Source organism: Felis catus, chromosome E3 (genome assembly GCF_018350175.1).
Source record: "Felis catus isolate Fca126 chromosome E3, F.catus_Fca126_mat1.0, whole genome shotgun sequence".
NCBI lineage: Eukaryota > Metazoa > Chordata > Mammalia > Carnivora > Felidae > Felis > Felis catus.
In genome coordinates, this window is record NC_058383.1 from 22,913,476 (window position 1) to 22,932,500 (window position 19,025).

The window sequence follows — 19,025 nt, forward strand, 5'->3', positions numbered from 1 at the left end:
CTTCTCAGACGCCTGCTCTTCTGGTATCTTTTCAGGTCCCCTGAACCAAAGAGATGTTTCTAGAGTACAGACTTGATCCTCATATGAAACGCCTTCCATGGCTTTGACTCTTCTCGGAATAAATTCCTGAGCCCCTGCTTACAATGACCTGCTTGATATAGCCCCTACCGCTGTTCCACCACCACGGCTTGCCTTCTGCCCTCTGGACAAGCGGAACTTCTTTCTTTCCCTCAACCTGCCATGATTTTCAGTGCTTTGCATTTTTGTTTTTAATTTTTTTTAAAGTTTATTTATTTATTTTGAGAAAAAAAGTGAAAGAACACAGGCAAATGAGGGGCAGAGAGGGAGAGAGAAGATCCCAAGCAGGCTCTGCACTGTTAGCGTAGAGCCCAATGTGGGCCATGAACCTACAAACCACGAGATCCTGACCTGAGCTGAAATCAAGAGTTGAATGCTTAATGGACTGAGCCACCCAGGTGCCCCTCAATGCTTTGCATTCTTAAAGGGAGATAAGTGTTGTTATGTATTTATTTATTTATTTATTTATTTATTTATTTATTTATTTATTATTTCATTTTTTAAATACATTTTTTAAAAGTTTATTTGAGAGAGAGTGAGAGAGAGCAGAGCAGGAGAGGGGCAGAGAGAGAGAGAGAGAAAGAGAGAGAGAGGGAGGGAGGGAGACAGAGGATCCTGAGGGGGCTCTGCACTGACAGCAGAGAGCACAATTTGGGGCTCAAACTCACAAACCGTTAGATCGTGACCTGAGCCAAAGTTGGACACTTAACCGACTGAGCCCACCCAGGTGCCCCTATATTTTTTTAAGTTTATTTTTTTAGTAATTTTTACACCCAGTGTGAGGCTTTAACTCATGACCCCATGATCAAGAGTCACATGCTCCCCCAGTCAAGCCAGCCAAGTGCTGCAGTCTTGCTGGCAGGGATATTTGTCTGCAAAACTGCCTTTCCCAATTTCTCTTTCATCTCCTTCATTTCTTCCCTTTGTCTGGTAACTCTTGTGTATCCACCAAGCATCTGCTTAAAAACTACCCCTCTAGGAAGTTTTCCCCATCTTTCCAAGTCTGGTGCAGCACAGAGTGCTATGTGGTCACCAAACTCAGGTTCTTTTACTTCTTGGGCTTGTAGCTGGACTGTATTTCCCAGGCTTCTGTGCAGATGGTGGAGTCATGTGACTCATGGCTTGAACACCTATTCAAATCTCACCTAATAAAAACCTCCTGTGTCACCCCCGACTTCAGTCTCTCTTTTCCTCCTCTGCCAGATGGATGCAGGGGACACCGTGCAGAATTCTAATACCTCAGGGGAAGGCAGTGGAGCCATTAGAAAAAGGGGTCTGGATCCCTGCATGACTGTGTGGAGCAGAGCCCTGCCTGCCTTCTCCCCAACCAGCATTTAATTGTAACATGAGTGAGAAATAAACTGGATTGTATTGAGTCATTGAGACTTGGGGGTAGTTGGTTACAGCAGTTAGCCTACCCTGATAAATGTATTCAGATTAATTGTTCTTCTCTCCCCACCCCCCCATTCTCCCATGGAATCCTTTACCTCCCACCCCAGCACTTAGCATAGTGAATAGCAACAGCCTCTCACCTGTCTGTCTCTTCACCTGACCACGAAGCTGTGGGAAGACAGGGATGGACCATGCCCGTCTCGTCTTAGGTGTAAGCCGGCATTCAGCTCAGCACCTGGCTTGTTGCAGCCACTAAATAAATATTTGTGGAATTGCTTTGTGGTTGTTGAGCTCTCTGTTCCTGAATGCATGTTTTGGTAAGTTGCCCAGGACTAGGATTCCTCCTGCCTCTTGCAGTCCTCTCCTGACACCCAGGACCTGCCTTCCAACCAGTCTGGTAGCTGGGGCTCCCAGATGACACAGCCCCCGAAGTTGGTCCGCCTCCCGGAATTCCCAATATTGCCACCGTTCCCAGGCTTGGGCCTCCGCCCACCTGTCAGGATCCCTGACACTGCCTGATTGACTCATGTCTGCTGTCTGCCTTCTGGATGTCACATTTCCTTCTGCTGGACTGGATTTCTTCTCAAGTCTTGTGACTTTTCTAGTTGTAAGCCGAGGCTCTGACAATAGGACAATCACCAAGACATGTTTTAGCAAAAAGAAATGGGGGCAGGAAACAGGGCATATGGTGTGCAATCACTTGTGAAAAATATAAAACAGATAAAGTATTTTGGAATTTGCATGAAACATCTTCAGAAGAACACATCAGAAAACCAGAAACAGTGCAGAGGTAGGGGGTGGGGAGTATTGTATAAGAATGAAGAAAACGGTAGAAGGTCACACTGCTGAGTTTTATAGGTTACCAAGGAGGGATGTGAGGGGAGAACGAGAAAGGGTGGGAGCACCAAGAAAAGAAGAACAGAAAAGGCTGCGTTAAAAATGCACAACGGGGGCACCTGGGTGGCGCAGTCGGTTAAGCGTCCGACTTCAGCCAGGTCACGATCTCGCGGTCCGTGAGTTCGAGCCCCGCATCAGGCTCTGGGCTGATGGCTCGGAGCCTGGAGCGTGTTAACGATTCTGTGTCTCCCTCTCTCTCTGCCCCTCCCCCGTTCATGCTCTGTCTCTCTCTCTGCCCCCAAAATAAATAAAAAACGTTGAAAAAAAATTTAAAAAAAATGCACAACGTGATTCCATTTTTGACTTAAGAAAAATTACGTCGTGAACATGGGTACACATCTAAGGGGAGAAAATTCACATGCAAGAAAACCTACCAAGCAAAACAAGGCCACAACAATCACAAAATATATACCATGGGTGGAAGATCAGGAAATTCACGGTAGACCACAACAGTGTTAAAACTCGGGCTCCCGGAGACTGACCTGGATTATTATCCTGGCTCCACCCCTTTCCTACCACAAGACTCTGGACAAGTTCTTTAATCCCTCTGAACCTCAACTTCTTCCTCTGTAAAATGTGGGTAATAACAGTGTCTTTCTCAAGGGCCGCTATGAGGTGTGAATATGGAATGAGGTCATGTCTGGAAAACACTTAACCCCATGACTGATGTGCCATGAGGGCTTAATAAATGGGGGTCACAAACATTCCAGGGCCAGCATGCCATGATTCTCTGGCTGTTCCTTGGTTCTACCAGGCTTACCGGCCTGGCCAAGAGTAGCGGCCCAGATGTGCCCCCCATGAAGACAGACTTGCCAGCCTCAACACCCCTTCCTGTGGTCTAAAATGCAGACTCTGGGGCAAGACTACTGCACCAATTGCTAGCCGGGGGAACTTGGCTCAGGTTTCCTTCTTTCTCATGGGTGCAGAATATTCCATTGCAAATATACCACATATTCTTGTCCTCCGATTCTTTTTTTTTTTTTAAGGATTTATTTATTTATTTTGAGAGAGAGAGAGCGAGCGAGCAGTGGAGGGGCAGAGAGAGAGAGAGACAGAGAATCCCAAGCAGGCACTGTCAGCACAGAGCCCAACATGCGGCTTGAACTCATGAACCGTGAATTCATGTCTTGAGCCGAAATCAAGAGTCAGACGCCTAACCAACTAAGCCACCCAGGTTCCCCATTGTCCTCCGATTCTCAATGTCAACTTTATCGTATAATAAATTCCTAAATCTACTTGTGTCTGTTGCTGAGCCATCTGCTCGACTGCACTTTTTTTTTCTGTACTAATGCCACACTATTTAACTATTTAACTATTATTAACTACAATAATATTAGGTTTTTACTAAAGGGCAAAGCCCCTTTCACACCTTCTATTTTTCAGAGTATTCTAGTCCATGCTTGGCTTTTTGGTCTTCTGGATGAACTTTGACTTGGTGAAATCTGCATCCCTACTTCCAAAATAAGAATTCTTTTGGAGTTTTGTTTGGCCTGTCTTTGTACAGTGTGGATGCTTTGACAATTCTTGTGTTCCTATTCAGCAAGATGGGCAGTTTCTCCATAAAGCATTATCAATCTTCCTTAATAAAATTTTGTAGTTAAAAAAAAATTCCTGTATATTTTTGCTAGTAAGCCACAAAAAAAAAATCTGCGTGTGGAAGTTTGTGGGAAAAACTGATAGATTTGCCTACATAAAAATTAAAAATCTCCACATGGTAAAAAGTACTGCTATCACAATTAGGACCATTGAGGGAAATTGAGGGAATTACTTGCAACGTAAATGACAGAAGAGGGTTAATATCTTTTCATTCTTTAAAAAAAATTTTTTTAATGCTTATTTTTGAGAGACAGAGCACGAGTGGGAGAGGGACAGAGGGAGAGGGAGACAACAGAATCCAAAGCAGGCTTCAGGCTCTGAGCTGTCAGCACAGAGCCCGACACGGGGCTCAAACCCGCATGAACCGTGAGATCATGACCTGAGCTGAAGTCAGACGTTTAACCGACTGAGCCACCCACGCGCCCCTCATTATTCTTTCTAAGAGCTCTTATAAATAGGAAAAGAGGTATATTCTGATAGAAAAATGGGGAAGGTATGTGAACAGATAACTGGCAAAGGAATAAATGCAACTAGCCAATAAACATATGAAAAAAATCTACCTCAAATGCTGTCAATTAGAGCATCAAAGAGACATTTTTCATCTAGCATAGATTTTAAAGAGTAATGCTACTCAAATACTATTGTCAAGTATTTGAGAAAAAATACACACGTAAAACAGTGGGGTTGTTCATCCTTCTGGGTGGCAATTTGGCAAGATGGACAGAAAGCCTTAAACATATTCATGTTCTAATAAAGAAAATGATGGATGTGTCCAAACAATATTTATTTATAATAGAAATACATTGGAAACAACCTATTTGTCAAATAGCAGGGAATTATTTAAATGGGACCTGGTACATTCTGAATTGCAATGCCACCATTAAAAATTATGGGGTGGCAGTATTTGACCTGGAAAAATATTAATCATGTGTCATTAAATCAGTGGCTCTCAGCGGCACCTGGGTGGCTCAGTTGGTTAAGAGGCCAACTTCAGCCCAGGTCATGATCTCGTGGTTCATGGGTTCGAGCCCCACGTGAGGCTCTGTACTGACAGCTCAGAGCCTGGAGCCTGCTTCAGATTCTGTGTCTCCCTCTCTCTCTGCTCCTCCCCCAACTCATGCTCTGTCTCTCTCTCTCTCTCTCAAAAATAAGTAAATGTTAAAAAAATTAAATCAGTGGATCTCAAGCCTGGTAGTATATTAGAGTCACCTGAGAAACTTAAAAAAAAAAAAAAAAGTCAATGCCCAGGACCCATAGCCAGAGATACTAATTCCACTGGTCTGAGCTAAGACACAGGTACCAGTATTTTTTTTTTATTAAATTAAAATTTTAACTTGGAGGTTATTGTAGATTCACGTGTAGCTGTAATAAATAATACAGAGAAACCCCAGTTTCCCCAATAGTGATACTTTGCAATACTGTATTATAGTATCTCACCTAGGATATTGATATTGATGCCATCAAGATAAAGAATTGTTTCCATCACGACAAGGATCTCTTGCATTACCCTTAGAGATGTTATTTCCTTTCCTTGCCTTATGGCACTGTCTAGAATTTACTATGTTGAATAAGATTGGTGATTCTGACATCTTTGCCTTGTTCCTGATCTCCGGAGGAAAGCATTCAGCCTTTCACCATTAAGTTCAATGATAGCTGTAGGTTTTTGTAGATGTCTTTTATCAAGTTAAGAAATGTCCCCTGTGTTCCTAGTTTCCTGAGATTTTTTTTTTTATCATGAATGGGTATTGAATTTTGCAAATGTTTTTTCTGCATCAGTTGGCATAGTCACATGATTTTCCTTCTTTAGCCTGTTTATATGGTGGATTTCACTGATTTTTGAATACTGAACCAGTATTGCATTCCTGGAACACACTCCGTTTGTTCATAGTGTATACCTCTTTTTTATATATTGTTGACTTCTTTTTGCTACTATTTTGTTAAGGATTTTTGCACCTATGTTCATGAGGGATATGAGTCTGAAGTTTTCTATCATTGTGCTGTCTGTCTCTGGTTTTTGGTATCAGGGTAGTACCAGCTTCATCAAATAAATTGAAAGCACTCCCTCCTCTTTTACTTTTTGGATGAGATTATATAGCATTGGTGTTAACTCTCCTTTAAATGCTCAAGCTCCGCCCACTTTTTTCAGTCTGTTTTCTTTCTCTTGCTCAGATTGGGTAATTTCTCTTTTTAATTTATCTGAAATATCACCTGTATAACAGCAAAAACTTTTGGAAAAATTAACCCCTCATTTAGTGCTGGTATGTGAAATCGCTTCCTTCTGCCTCCTGAAGTCTTTCTTGTATTTTTACTTCTTTTTTTTTTTTAAAGTTTATTTATTTATTTTGAGAGAGAGAGAACAAGTTGGGGAAGGGCAGAGAGAGAGAGAGAGAGAGAGAGAGAGAGAGAGAGAGAATCCCAAGCAGGCTCCCAATGTGAGCACAGAGAGAGCCTAACTCAGGGCTTGATCTCACAAACCTCATGACCTGAGCCGAAATCAAGGTGCCCTTCCTATGTTTTTACTTCTGATTCCATTCTTCCATCCAGATCATAAACACCCCCCACAGGACAACCATGGAAAGGGAGTTACATGGATTAGACCTTTACTGTCCTGGAAATTCATTCATTCATTAAACACAGCTTTGAGTCCGGCATGCCATAGTTTTTTGCATGCCTACAATGGGCCAGGAATCAATGAAGAGTAACCCCCAGTACAGCTTTGTATTGTTTATATTTTTTGTTTTCTGCATATTATGATGTTTTGATATCTTAAAAGCCTTTCTGGCTGGGGAGAAACTGCCCTTCCTGGAGCTAGACGATTCCTAGAGATAGCAAAGGTCTCAGCCCAAAGCATGCCTTTGAGATGCAAACTAAAAAATCCAAAGCCACATACACTCTTTCTGGCCTATATATCCCAGGAAGCAATATTCCTCAACCTTAAGTACCCCAGGGCCAGATACCAGGCAACTGGGGACTACGCCTATAGCTAAGAGCCCACTGAAATTATTCAAAGTAGTATTCAATCCTGACCAAGCTTCCCTTTGCTCCTAATTTCTGTCTCCTAACCAGAGGAGACAGTAACCACTAACAACTGGTTTCTCCAGTTGACCCTGTGTGGCATGGCATGCTTGCTCTTTCTAGGACTTGTGGTAGAGTAAAATCTGTTTTCCCGAGCCTCTCCTGTGTTCCCTCCTGTGACCACGCTGGACTGACCATCATATAAGAGCTTCCTCCACAGGAATGCACACTCTAGTGCATGAGACAGACATTGATACGATAGAAATATGCCTGTAAAATGTGAAATGATAGCCACGGTGTCAGAGCAGTTCAACAGGGAGATCTGATCTAGGCCTAGGTAGGTCAGAGAAGGTCTCCTTGGGGAAATGATACATGGGGGAGATCTGAGAGGATGATCAGTAGAAATTAACGAGAGAGAACAGCATGTATAGAGGCATCACAACAGGACCCGGTGCATAGGGTGACCAGCCATCTCACTTGTGTGAGGTTGAGTGGGTTGGGGTGGGTTCTGGGCACCAGATTTTCAGTTTGAAAACTGGGACAGTTCTGGGCAAAGCATTCTAAGTCCCCAGGGATGGGGGGTGAGGGGTAAGGGAGGAAAGGTAGTTTCTGGGACACGGGACCCTCATTAGTGATACTGGGAAATCTGTGGGCAAACTGGGATGAGGTGGTCACCCTACATGGCACCTTCAGGAAACTGAGGAAGGTTCTTAGAGTGATTGCTCTCAGAAGCAGACCCTGAGAAGAGGATTCCGGTGCAGGTAGTTTATTTGGGAGGTGGAAGAGTAGGGGAATGGGGAAATGAGACGGGAGGGAAGGCAGCCAGTAAAGGGTACACTCTTGTATCAATATTCTCCAGAGAAATGCAACCCATAGGCGATATATGGATACATGATAGATAGATAGATAGATAGATAGATAGATGAGGAGATGGATAAAGAGGTGGGTATAGATGTACACAAAGATATTCATGTTAAGGAATTAATTCAACACAAATATGGGGCTAGCAAGTCCTAACTCTGTAGGGTAAGCTGGCAGGCTGCAGACTCAGGCAGGAATTCCTACAGTCTTGAGACAGAATTTCTTCTTTGGGGAACCCCACTTTTGCTTTTTAGACCTTCAACTGATGAAAGCCCATCCATATCATTGGGAACAACCTCCCTTACTTAAAGTCAACTGATTGTAGATGTTAATCACATTTACCAAATACCTTCATAGCCACACTTTGATTAGTATTTGATTCAGTAACTAGGTACTACCTCACAGGAAATTAACCATCACAACTCTCAAGCCAGTGACCATGGCAGGCAATGGGTTTAATTCTGCTGGCACACACTGGGGGCACACACCTCAGGATGATCCACCCAGGTGAGGACCTTGGGCATTTACACCTCAGCTCTCATCAGCCATTGTCTGAGGGCTGCTGGGGGTGGGAGACAGGTAGGCAAGCAGTTTGAGAGACCAGAGGAGACACTCAGGCAAAAAAGAGCAAGCCTGTGGTTGAAAGTCAGCAGACACACACTAGAGTGGGGAGGATGAGAGGAAGGATAGAGCATGTGCCCCAGGATGGCCTCCGTGAGTGGAGCACACAGCACAAAGGAGAAAGAAACTCAACCATAAAGAGTCTTGCAGGCCATATGAGAACTGAAGTCTTAGGTTAAGAACCACTGGGGGCACCTGAGTGGCTTGGTTGGTTGAGTGTCCAACTCTTGATTTCAGCTCAGTTCATAATTTCATGATTCATGAGGTCGAGCCCTGCATCAGGCTCTATGCTGAGAGTATAGAACCTGATTGGTATTCTCTCTTTCTCCCTCCATCTCTACACCTCCCCCGCTTGTGCACGCATGTGTGCTCACTCTCTAAATAAATAAATAAGTAAATATTTAAAAAATAAATAAACATTTAGAACAAAGAACAGTGGAAAGGCATTATATTGGGAGAGGTGGAGGCCCATGAGCAGCTTTGTGCTTTCAAAAGATCTTTAGGCTCCAGTGAAAACAATGGGAGTTGGAAAGGGGCAAAGAGGATGCTGAGCCACTGGCTGGGAGGATCTTGCCGGAGTCCCGGTTGGATGGTGGCATCTGGGGGTAGGTGGTAACAGGGACAATGGAGAGAAGACGGATGGTGGGGCCATTTAGGCAACTAAAGCAACAGGTCTTGGTTACGGATCTGGGTTATTGGCAGTAGGGTAAAGGAGTGTATCAAAGCCAACCTTGCTCTAGTTTTTGTTTTTGTTTTTTTAATTTAAAAACTTTTATTTGTTTCTTTACTCATTTTGATAGCTGGGGCTCCAGTATGGACCAAACAGCCCAGAAGTTGCCTGCAACCAGTTTGGTTATGAAAATGACCTTAAGCTGACCTTACCTGCTGCTTGAGCTGTTTCCACATCCTAAGATGCTTATTGCACAACCAGAAACCTCCTGTTGAAAATACAGCTGGAAGCCAGCGTAAATGGAGGGTAACGTGGCAAACATTCCTCTGGTCCCTCAGCGTGAGGGCACATCCCGTAATGAGACCAGCAGTGGCTTGAGGATGAGAAATCAGACACCCAGATCCTGCCACCTTGAAACAGGTACCCTTAACCCTCTCACCTTCATTGTCCCAAACATTGGATGTTCCTTGAAAACCACCTGTTTTCTGTGTCCTATTTTGTTTTGTCCACTGTGCAGAACAAAGGATGGATTTACCCACTCTCTGGGGGGGAGGGGATGAGATGGGAAGAGCAATGTCACATGGGGACTTTCCCAGGTGTCCTTGGTTTGGTTTTGCTTTTTAATGTTTGCTTATTTTTGAGAGAGTGACCGTGCAGGTGGGGAGGGGCAGAGAGAGAGAGGCGGACAGAGAATCCGAAGCAGGCTCTGTGCCAACAGCTTTGGTGCTGATGGCAGTGAACCCGATGCCAGGCTCGGACTCATGAACTGCGAGATCATGACCTGAGCTGAAGTCAGGTGCTCAACCGACTGAGGCACCCAGGTGTCCCCAGTTGTCCTTGGTTTTAAGATGGCAGGCATAATGAGAAAGCACCAGATGGTGGTGACGTAGTTGCAGGAAACTGGACACCCCCCCCCCCCGTGTCTTGTGCCACAAAAATCTTGCTCTGCATGGGACCTTGGCCTGGCTGGCAAACAAGAGGATAGGAACAGAGAGTCTTATGAGCAGACCATACAAATGACTAGAAAACCAAACTGGTCTTTAATTTCCATTGGCATCTGATCTGAGGGCTGTGTTGTTTCTTATATCACCTCCAACCAAGGGGCTCAAGCTGGAAATGTAAGGATGTGTGTGTAGAAGTCCCCTTATGATTCACACCTCCCAGTATTCATGTCTTTGGGTAGTCCTCTCCCATGTTGTACTATGATCGGTCTGTAGACAGAATATGGCTTTCAAAGAGTTCATGTCTTAATCCCTGGGACCTGTGATTATGTTATGTTATGTGGCAAGGGGGAATTAAGGTTGAGGATGGAATTAAGATTGCCAGTCAGATGAGGGAAACTGAAGAGTCAGAACCAGGGAGATCGCTTTATTAGAAAGATTCTACTGGACATGGCTGGCTTTGAACATGGAAGAAGGCATGAACCAAGAGATTCAGGCAGCCTCTAGAAGCTGGAAAGACAAGGAAATGGATTCTCCTCTCCACCTCCAGAATGAACACAGCCCTGCCCACACCTTGGCGTTAGCTTGGTGAAACCTATGTCAGACTTCTGACATCCAGAACTGTAAAATGATAAATCTGTGTTGTTTTAAGCCACCAAATTTGTGGTAATTTGTTACAGGAACAACACATAACTTAGGAAAAGGAATACTAATACACGATGCATTCAATAAATATTTGTGAAATTGAATGAACAAAAAGTCTCCACTAAATCCCCTGCTTTGTTTCACCTTAGGGTGAGTCAGAACCCCTTTAAGACCCTCATGACCCTCAGCCCACCATTCCAAACTCATTGGCTCCCCCACTCCTGCAAGAATCCATTTGGATGCCTTGCTTCACCCCAGCTTGGCCATACCATTCTTGCACTTGTGTGCATTTAAATTTTCATATGCTGTTCCCTCTTCTGGGATCCTCACTCCCCGCCCCCCCCCCCACTTGGGAATACCTCCTCACTCTTCAAGATTCAGTTCAAATGTCACCTCCAGATGACCTTCCCTAGCTACTCAGGTCAGAATTAGCACCCACCATAACTTTCTGTATTATCTGTGTCCTGACATTCATTATCTTGTGCTGCATTAAGCATCCTACCCATCTGACTCCAACCACCTCATAGAGGAGACCTCCACAGGTGGGTTCTGTATCCTAGTCACCCTTGCATGTACTTGGGATAAGGAATCTAGCGACAGAACCACACTCTCAAAGACTACAAACTAGCTGAAGCATCCCGATAATTTCCTTCTTTGAACACTCTTCCAGAGATTCGATTCATCTCTGAGTCACCTCTTAAAAAAATTAAAAAAAGACAAATGTAAGCAATGTTTTCTTGATTACAATAGTAATACCTGATCATTGACTAGTGCTTAGGAATCACAGAAATCTACCCAGAGGAAGATAAATTCCCACTCAGACCACCGCCATCATCCGTAAACCCATCACCCATCAAAATGCATAGCTAACATTTCTGTAGTTCTTAATGTGCTGCCGGACATCAGGCTGAACACTCTGCTGGGGAGGTTCCGTCATCATCCCCATGTACAGATGGAGAAACTGAGGCTGGGGACATTCAGAGGGAGAGTCCCAGTATATGCGCTTTACTCCTTAAGGGTCCACACCTGGTTTCATTAACAGGCAGCAAGGGAGTCTCTCTTTGTCATCCATGTGCTACGTGTGGGGGGTTTTCATCCCTAATCAGCATGAGCTCCTATCTCTCAAATTAGAAGCTTGAAAAGCAAAGATAAAGACTTGAAAGGAAGATTTATGCCACAGGAAGCAAGCTCAGAGGACTTTAGGGACCAGGCACATTCCTTAATTGGGGAATCTGGGACAAGTAGTTTTTTCCCAGTTTACAGCTGAGCTTTTAATAATGTTATATTGTTGGTGGTATTTTAACCATATGCAAGTTTGAATTTTTATGTCACCAAATCCATGGCTTTTTTGTCCCTTCTTTTATGTTTTCTGGGTTTCCTTTCTGGGCTTTGCAAGCTCTTCTTCGCTCCCGGATTACAAGACTGCCTTCTTCCAGTGTCCTTGGGGTGTTCCATGTTTTGTTTTTCTTACGTACAAATTTTAAAGCTAACCAATCTTCTAAAATATTTGAGGTGAGGGATTCCTGGGTGGCTCAGTTAGGCGAGCATCTGACTCTTGATTTCGGCTCAGGTCATAATCCCAGGATTGTGGGTTTGAGCCCCGCATCAGGCTCTGAACTGAGAGTGGAGTCTGCTTGAGATTCTCTCTTTCTCGCTCTGCCCCTCTACTGCTTGTGCTCTCTCACTCATGTGTGCTCTCTCTCTCTCAAATAAAAACAAAATAAAATAAAGTAAAATAAAATAAAATGTAAAATAAAATAAAATATTTGAGGTGAGATCTTATTTTTCCTAAACAAAAAGTCAATGTCTCGTGCTTTTGTTAGCATGTCACCATCGATCTGAAAAGCCATGTTTTTATTCTTTTTATTTTTCTTTTTAAAAAAAACTGTTCATTTATTGGGGCGCCTGGGTGGCTCAGCTGGTTAAGCGTCCGACTCCAGCTCAGGTCATGATCTCACGGTCTGTGAGTTCAAGCCCCGCGTGAGGCTCTGTGCTGACAGCTCAGAATCTGGAGCCTGCTTCTGATTCGGTGTCTCCCACTCTCTCTGCCCCTCCTCCACTTGTGCTGTGTCTCTCTCACTCTCAAAAATGAATGAATGTTTAAAAAATAAAATATTTTTTTAAAATGTTCATTTATTTATTTTGAGAGAAAGAGAGAGTGTAAGCAGGGGAGAAGCAGAGAGAGAGAATCCCAACCAGGTTCTGTGCACTGTCAGTGTAGAGCCCCATGTGGGGCTCAATCCCATGAACCGTGAGGTCATGACCTGAGCCAAAATCAAAAGTCAGACGCTTAGGGGCCTCTGGGTGGCTCAGTCGGTTAAGCGGCTGACTTTGGCTCAGGTCATGATCTCGCGGTCCGTGAGTTCGAGCCCCGCGTCGGGCTCTGTGCTGACAACTCAGAGCCTGGAGCCTGTTTCAGATTCTGTGTCTCCCTCTCTCTGACCCTCCCCCGTTCATGCTCTGTCTCTCTCTGTCTCAAAAATAAATAAACATTGAAAAAAAAAATTAAAAAAAAAAAGTCAGACGCTTAACTGACTAAGCCACCCAGGCACCCCTGAAAAGCCATGCTTTTAAAGAAAAAAAGTTTATGATGGAAGATCTCAAATTTTAAAAAGGTAGTATAATGGTAGAATGATCCCCCAAATACCTATCTCCTGACTTCAACACTTCTCACTCTAAGACTAATTTTTTAAAAAATTGGGGCAAAATACATTTAACACAACATCTGTCATCTTAATCATTCTGAAGTGTACTGTTCAGTCATATTAAGTGTCTTCACATTGTGCAAACCATCTCCTAGAAACTAGGGCTTGTTTTATACTTTAACAGCCTTATAGATTTGGACTGGTTCTGGGTTGACTCATCTCTTTGTTTAGAACTGCACTACCCACTGTACTGCTTTGCTTATTTTATTGTAAAAATTATCACATAAGTACGGGTGCCTGGGTGGCTCAGTGGGTTAAGCATCCGACTTCGACTCAGGTCATGATCTCACAGTTCATGGGTTCAAGTCCCGCATTGGGCTCTGAGCTGGTATCTCAGAGCTTGGAGCCTGCTTCAGATTCTATGTCTCCCTCTCTGCCCCTCCCCAACTCATGCTCGATCTCTCCCTCTCAAAAATAAATAAACATTAAAAAAATTTTTTTAATTATCATATAAGTAAAATTTCCCTTTTTGGGTGTACAGTTCTATGAATTTTAACATATATATGTGTGTGTCTATATGTGTCTGTATATATATGTGCAGATAGATAGATAGATAGATAGATAGATAGATTCGTGTGACCATCACCACAAACGAAAACACTTTCTTCACCCTGGAAAACTCTCTTGGACCACCCCTCTATAGTCTTTCCCTCCCACTCACTAAGTGTCCACCAATGCATTCTTCATCAACATAGTTTAGTCTTTTGCAGAATGTCGTATACAGGGAATCATACAGTTAGTAATATCTGGAGATTGGCTTTAATCACTCAGCATACTGACTTTGAGATCGATTTAAGTTGTCATGGTTTTCAGCAGTGCGTCCCCCACTGTCGCTGAGGGTGTCCCATTGGATGGCTGTCCCTCACTGAGCTGCTGTACCACAGTTTTAAGTGGATTTTGATGTCTGATCTGGTGTCTGCTTGGCAAGTTGCCTGTCCATCAACATTGCTCCCATTATATTGTTTCTTCAGTGTCTTGACTATTCTAGATACTAATTCCTAGGTCTTCTGTGGTTTCTGTTGCTATTGTGAGTGACTCCTTCAGCCATTCCATTATCCAGACTAGAAAACTCAGAGATGTTCTAGGAACAAACTTAAAAACAGTGCAAGACCCTTTTGAAGAAAACTAGAAAACTACACAGACAGAGCTGGAGAAAGACTTTAATGCATGATAAGACACGTTTCTGGATGTGAAGACTCAGCTATGGAAAAGATATCCATTCTTTCCAAATTAATTGAGGTATTTTGTAGCTCTAATAGATTTCCACCTTTTTCATCACTGTTTTCAAATTAATGGCATAAAATAAGTGATTTTTTTATTTTTAATTTTTTTTCCGAGAGGGCACAAGTGAGCAAGGGGCAGAGAAAAAGAGGGAGAGAGAGAGAGAGAGAGAGAGAGAGAGAGGGAGAGAGAGAGACAAGCAGGGCTCACCCGAGGTGGGGTTCATGTTTACCCAATGTAGGGCTCAAAGTCACAAACCGTGAGATCATGACCTGAGGTGAAGTCAGATGCTTAACTGACTGAGCCACCCAGGTGCCCCGTGACTTTTTATTTTTTATTTATTTATATTTTAAACTTTATTTATTTATTTATTTTGAGAGAGACAGAGATAGCGCAAGTGGGGGAGGGGCACAGAGAGAGAGGGAGAGAGAGAGAATCCCAAGCAGGCTCCGAGCTGTTAGTGCAGACCCCTATGTGGGGCTTGAACTCATGAACTGTGAGATCACGACCTGACTGAAAACCAAGAGTCGGACGCTTAACCAACTGGAGCCTCCCAGGTGCCCCAAGTAAGTGACTTTTAAAGAAAAAATTGTGTTAATTTCCTCTCTATCATGGCTCCCATTCCTTTTTCTCTTTCCAAAAGCTGCCTTTGTATTTTCTTCATTTTTGGCTTGCCTTCACTGTAATCTGAATATGTCTGGAGGCTCACGTAGCTGATCTCGGAGCAGCTTCACATTCCAGAAGCATACTGTGGCAGGCACAAGTCATTTGGAAAGCCATTCCAACCTTTCTTCCCATCTCATGAAATATCCCTAAGAGGCAGGAAGGGGATTTTATTTTATTTTATTTTTGCTTTTGTTTTTCAATATATGAAATTTATTGTCACATTGGTTTCCATACGACACCCAGTGCTCATCCCAAAAGGTGCCCTCCTCAATACCCATCACCCACCCCCCATCAACCCTCAGTTTGTTCTCAGTTTTTAAGAGTCTCTTATGCTTTGGCTCTCTCCCACTCTAACCTCTTTTTTTTTTTCCTTCCCCTCCCCCATGGGTTTCTGTTAAGTTTCTCAGGATCCACATAAGAGTGAAAACATATGGTATCTGTCTTTCTCTGTATGGCTTATTTCACTTAGCATCACACTCTCCAGTTCCATCCATATTGCTACAAAGGGCCATATTTCGTTCTTTCTCATTGCCACGTAGTACTCCATTGTGTATATAAACCACAATTTCTTTATCCATTCATCAGTTGATGGACATTTAGGCTCTTTCCATCATTTGGCTATTGTTGAAAGTGCTGCTATAAACACTGGGGTACAAGTGCCCCTATGCATCAGTACTCCTGTATCCCTTGGGTAAATTCCTAGCAGTGCTACTGCTGGGTCATAGGGTAGGTCTATTTTTAATTTTTTGAGGAACCTCCACACTGTTTTCCAGAGTGGCTGCACCAATTTGCACTCCCACCAACAGTGCAAGAGGGTTCCCGAGGAAGGGGATTTTAATCTTGCACCGTCTTTAAGGATCACTGCTGCCTCCAGGGGCTCCAGTGCGCCCTCCCGCACTGCCAGCTCAGCCTTCGCTCCAGTCCCACATCATCACCCCCTGTCCCCATCCCTTACTTTCTTTCGATGTTGCACTATAGGATTGGTTATAATAATGACATTAGCTATCACATTACTAGAATGTAGCGGGGAGAGGAAGGAGCTAGATGTAAAATACGTAAAGACAGAATTTTTTTTTTCAAAATGTTTATTTAGTTTTGAGAGAGAGAAAGACAGAGCATGAGCAGGGAAGGGACAGAGAGAGAGGGAGACACAGAATCCAAAGCAGGCTCCAGGCTCTGAGCTGTCAGCACAGAGCCCAACGTGGGACATGAACCCCCAAACTGCAAGATCATGACCTGATCCAAAGTCGATGCTTAACTGACTGAGCCACCCAGGTGCCCCCATAAAGACAGGATTTTTAAAAGTGGGTCAGAAAAAAAGGAGTTTGTGACTACACACACACACACACACACACACACACACGCTCACTCACATCATTTTATTGACTGGTCCTTTCAAATGAGCAGTGCTTGGTTTTACCACTTCTATTCTGTTTCCTTTCTTTTTCCCAACTCCTGTTTGTAATTTTGTACATTTTCTCCCTCTGCTTTCTTTTGATTTGTTTTGTTTTACTTTCACTATTTTTTTTCTTTTTTTTATGTTTATTTACTTATTTACAATAAGAGAGAGTGTGTGCAGGGAAGGGGCAGAGACAGAGGGAGAGAGAGAGAATCCCGAGCAAGCTCCAAGCTGTCAGCACAGAGCCCAATGTGGGGCTCCATCCCACAAACCATGAGGATCATGACTTGAGCTGAAATCAAGAGTCAGGTGCCCAACTGACTGAGTCACCCAGGCACCCCTACTTTCCTTGATTTCTTGAGTTGAATGCCCAGCTCACTAATTTTAGAATTGCTTGTTTATCAATAAAAGCATTTAAGGCTAGGCGGCTTCCTCTGAATACTGCCTTGGCGACATTCTCCAAAGCCGTTGATGGCTTCATGGGCATTTGGATGGCAAAGTCCCCTGTACTTAGAAAAGACCATCTGTGCCACATGAAACCTGGGAACCAACTAGGGCCCTACAGGGTGAGTCAGGACCCAAAGTCAGCAGGGTGTTGTTCTGCCCTCCTTCAGGGAGATACTCTGTAGGGGACATGGAACAGTGTTGTGGGGACTTCCTCTTCTAATCCAAACACCTCTGATGAATGTCACAGGGAACAGATATCAAATGGAGGTGTTTCCTGTCCTTCCCAAAGCCTCTCTGAGCATCCCCTCTCTCCTCAACAAGCAAGGGATAGGCCCTTTGGGCATCATTTCAGTTTATGTGGAGCTCAGGAGTGGGGCAGATGGGTTGTGTGTGGTATTCCTTTCAACCTGGTCCAAACTGGACAATATTTTTCAGAGTTTTATGTTATGAGGTTGAGACCTTTTTTTAAAAAAAATGTTTATTTATTTTTGAGAGAGAGAGAGAGAGTGAGCAGGGGAAGGGCAGGGAGAGAGGGAGACACAGAATCTGAGGCAGGCTCCAGGCTGCACAGAGCCCGATGCAGTGCTCAAACTCATGAACCATGAGATCATGACCTGAGCCGAAGGTGGTTGCTTAACCGACTGAGCCACCCAGGTGCCCTGAGGTTGAGACCTTTTTAAGTTCAACATAGATGGTAGGGTTTGTTTTTTTTCTCTATTATGAAGTTCTTTTGATTGTGTATCTGAGAGGGTTTTTGTTCTTATTTTGGTTTTAAAACATACACTTTGTATTAGTAGGGACTCTTTTTTTTTATTAAAACAATTTTTTTGTTTATGTTTTTATTTTATTTTTGAGAGAGAGAGAGAGACAGACAGACAGACCGTGAGTGGGAAAGGGGAAGAGAGAGAGGGAGACACAGAATCTGAAGCAGGCTCTGCTCTGAGCTGTTGGCACAGAGCCTGACATGGGGCTTCAACTCACAGACGGTGAGATCGTGACCTGAGCCAAAGTCGGACACTGAACCGATTGAGCCACCCAGGAGCCCCAGTAGGGACTCTTAATGTGACAAAGACTTGACCCAGACTGGCTTGTGTCAGAAAAAGAGAATTTACTGAAACGAACCAATATTCATATTAACAGAAAATACACATATTTACGTGTCCTGCTAGACTAGGTGCTGATGTCCTCAGAAACCCTTCTCTGTGTCTTCATATTCTGGCTCTTTCCTGTGTGTCCGTGGCTCCAATCCCCTCTTGTCCCAATGTGCAGATTCAGAACCGACTCATTTGCCTGCCTGGTCATGTGCAGCTGTCCTGGATCGATCACGAAATGGAATCCTCTGCTTGGGGTCATGGATGCTAGTCTGTTAGAACCCCCCAGTGTCCAGTTGTTATACGCCCACCCCTCTTCCTAAAACATCTCTCTAACCATAGCCAGCCATCTCACAATCTTACCGTTGACCTAGCAAGGTGGAAAAAGTCTTCCCTCTCAGCTTGGCTCTCTTTAACAACCTCAGTTTCCAGAGAGCTCCCTTTCTCCCATACCTTGTGTTCCAGCCTCAGCAAACTACTCCCCATTTCTAAACAAACATGTACTTTTTACTTCTCTGCTTTGCACATGTTCTTTTGCTGGGAATACCCTCTTCCCCCTCACTTATGCTTTATGATCCTAGGTCGTGCCCAGGAATTACGGGGTAGCCTGTCCACTTCCTCCCTGGGCTCCTGCCTGCGTCTGCACTCACACTTCTCCAGAGCCTGGACAGGACTGAATCATGCCTAACAGTTGCTCCTTGAAGACATCAGAACTGGACCCCTGAGGGCTCAGGCTTTGCCTCACTAATTTCCATGTGGTGTCTAGAGTGTAAATAGGTG

The 19,025-nt window shown here is 43.9% G+C and overlaps 1 long non-coding RNA gene across 2 annotated transcripts in view; it reads left to right on the plus strand.

Moving 5' to 3' along the window:
- The window catches only part of LOC109495245, a 97,403-nt gene that overhangs the window by 23,925 nt on the left and 54,453 nt on the right, over positions 1-19,025 (plus strand). For both annotated transcript variants that reach the window (XR_006590945.1, XR_006590946.1), the window contains one exon: positions 9,261-9,550. This is a non-coding gene — a long non-coding RNA (uncharacterized LOC109495245). The remainder of the gene's footprint in view (positions 1-9,260; positions 9,551-19,025) is intronic.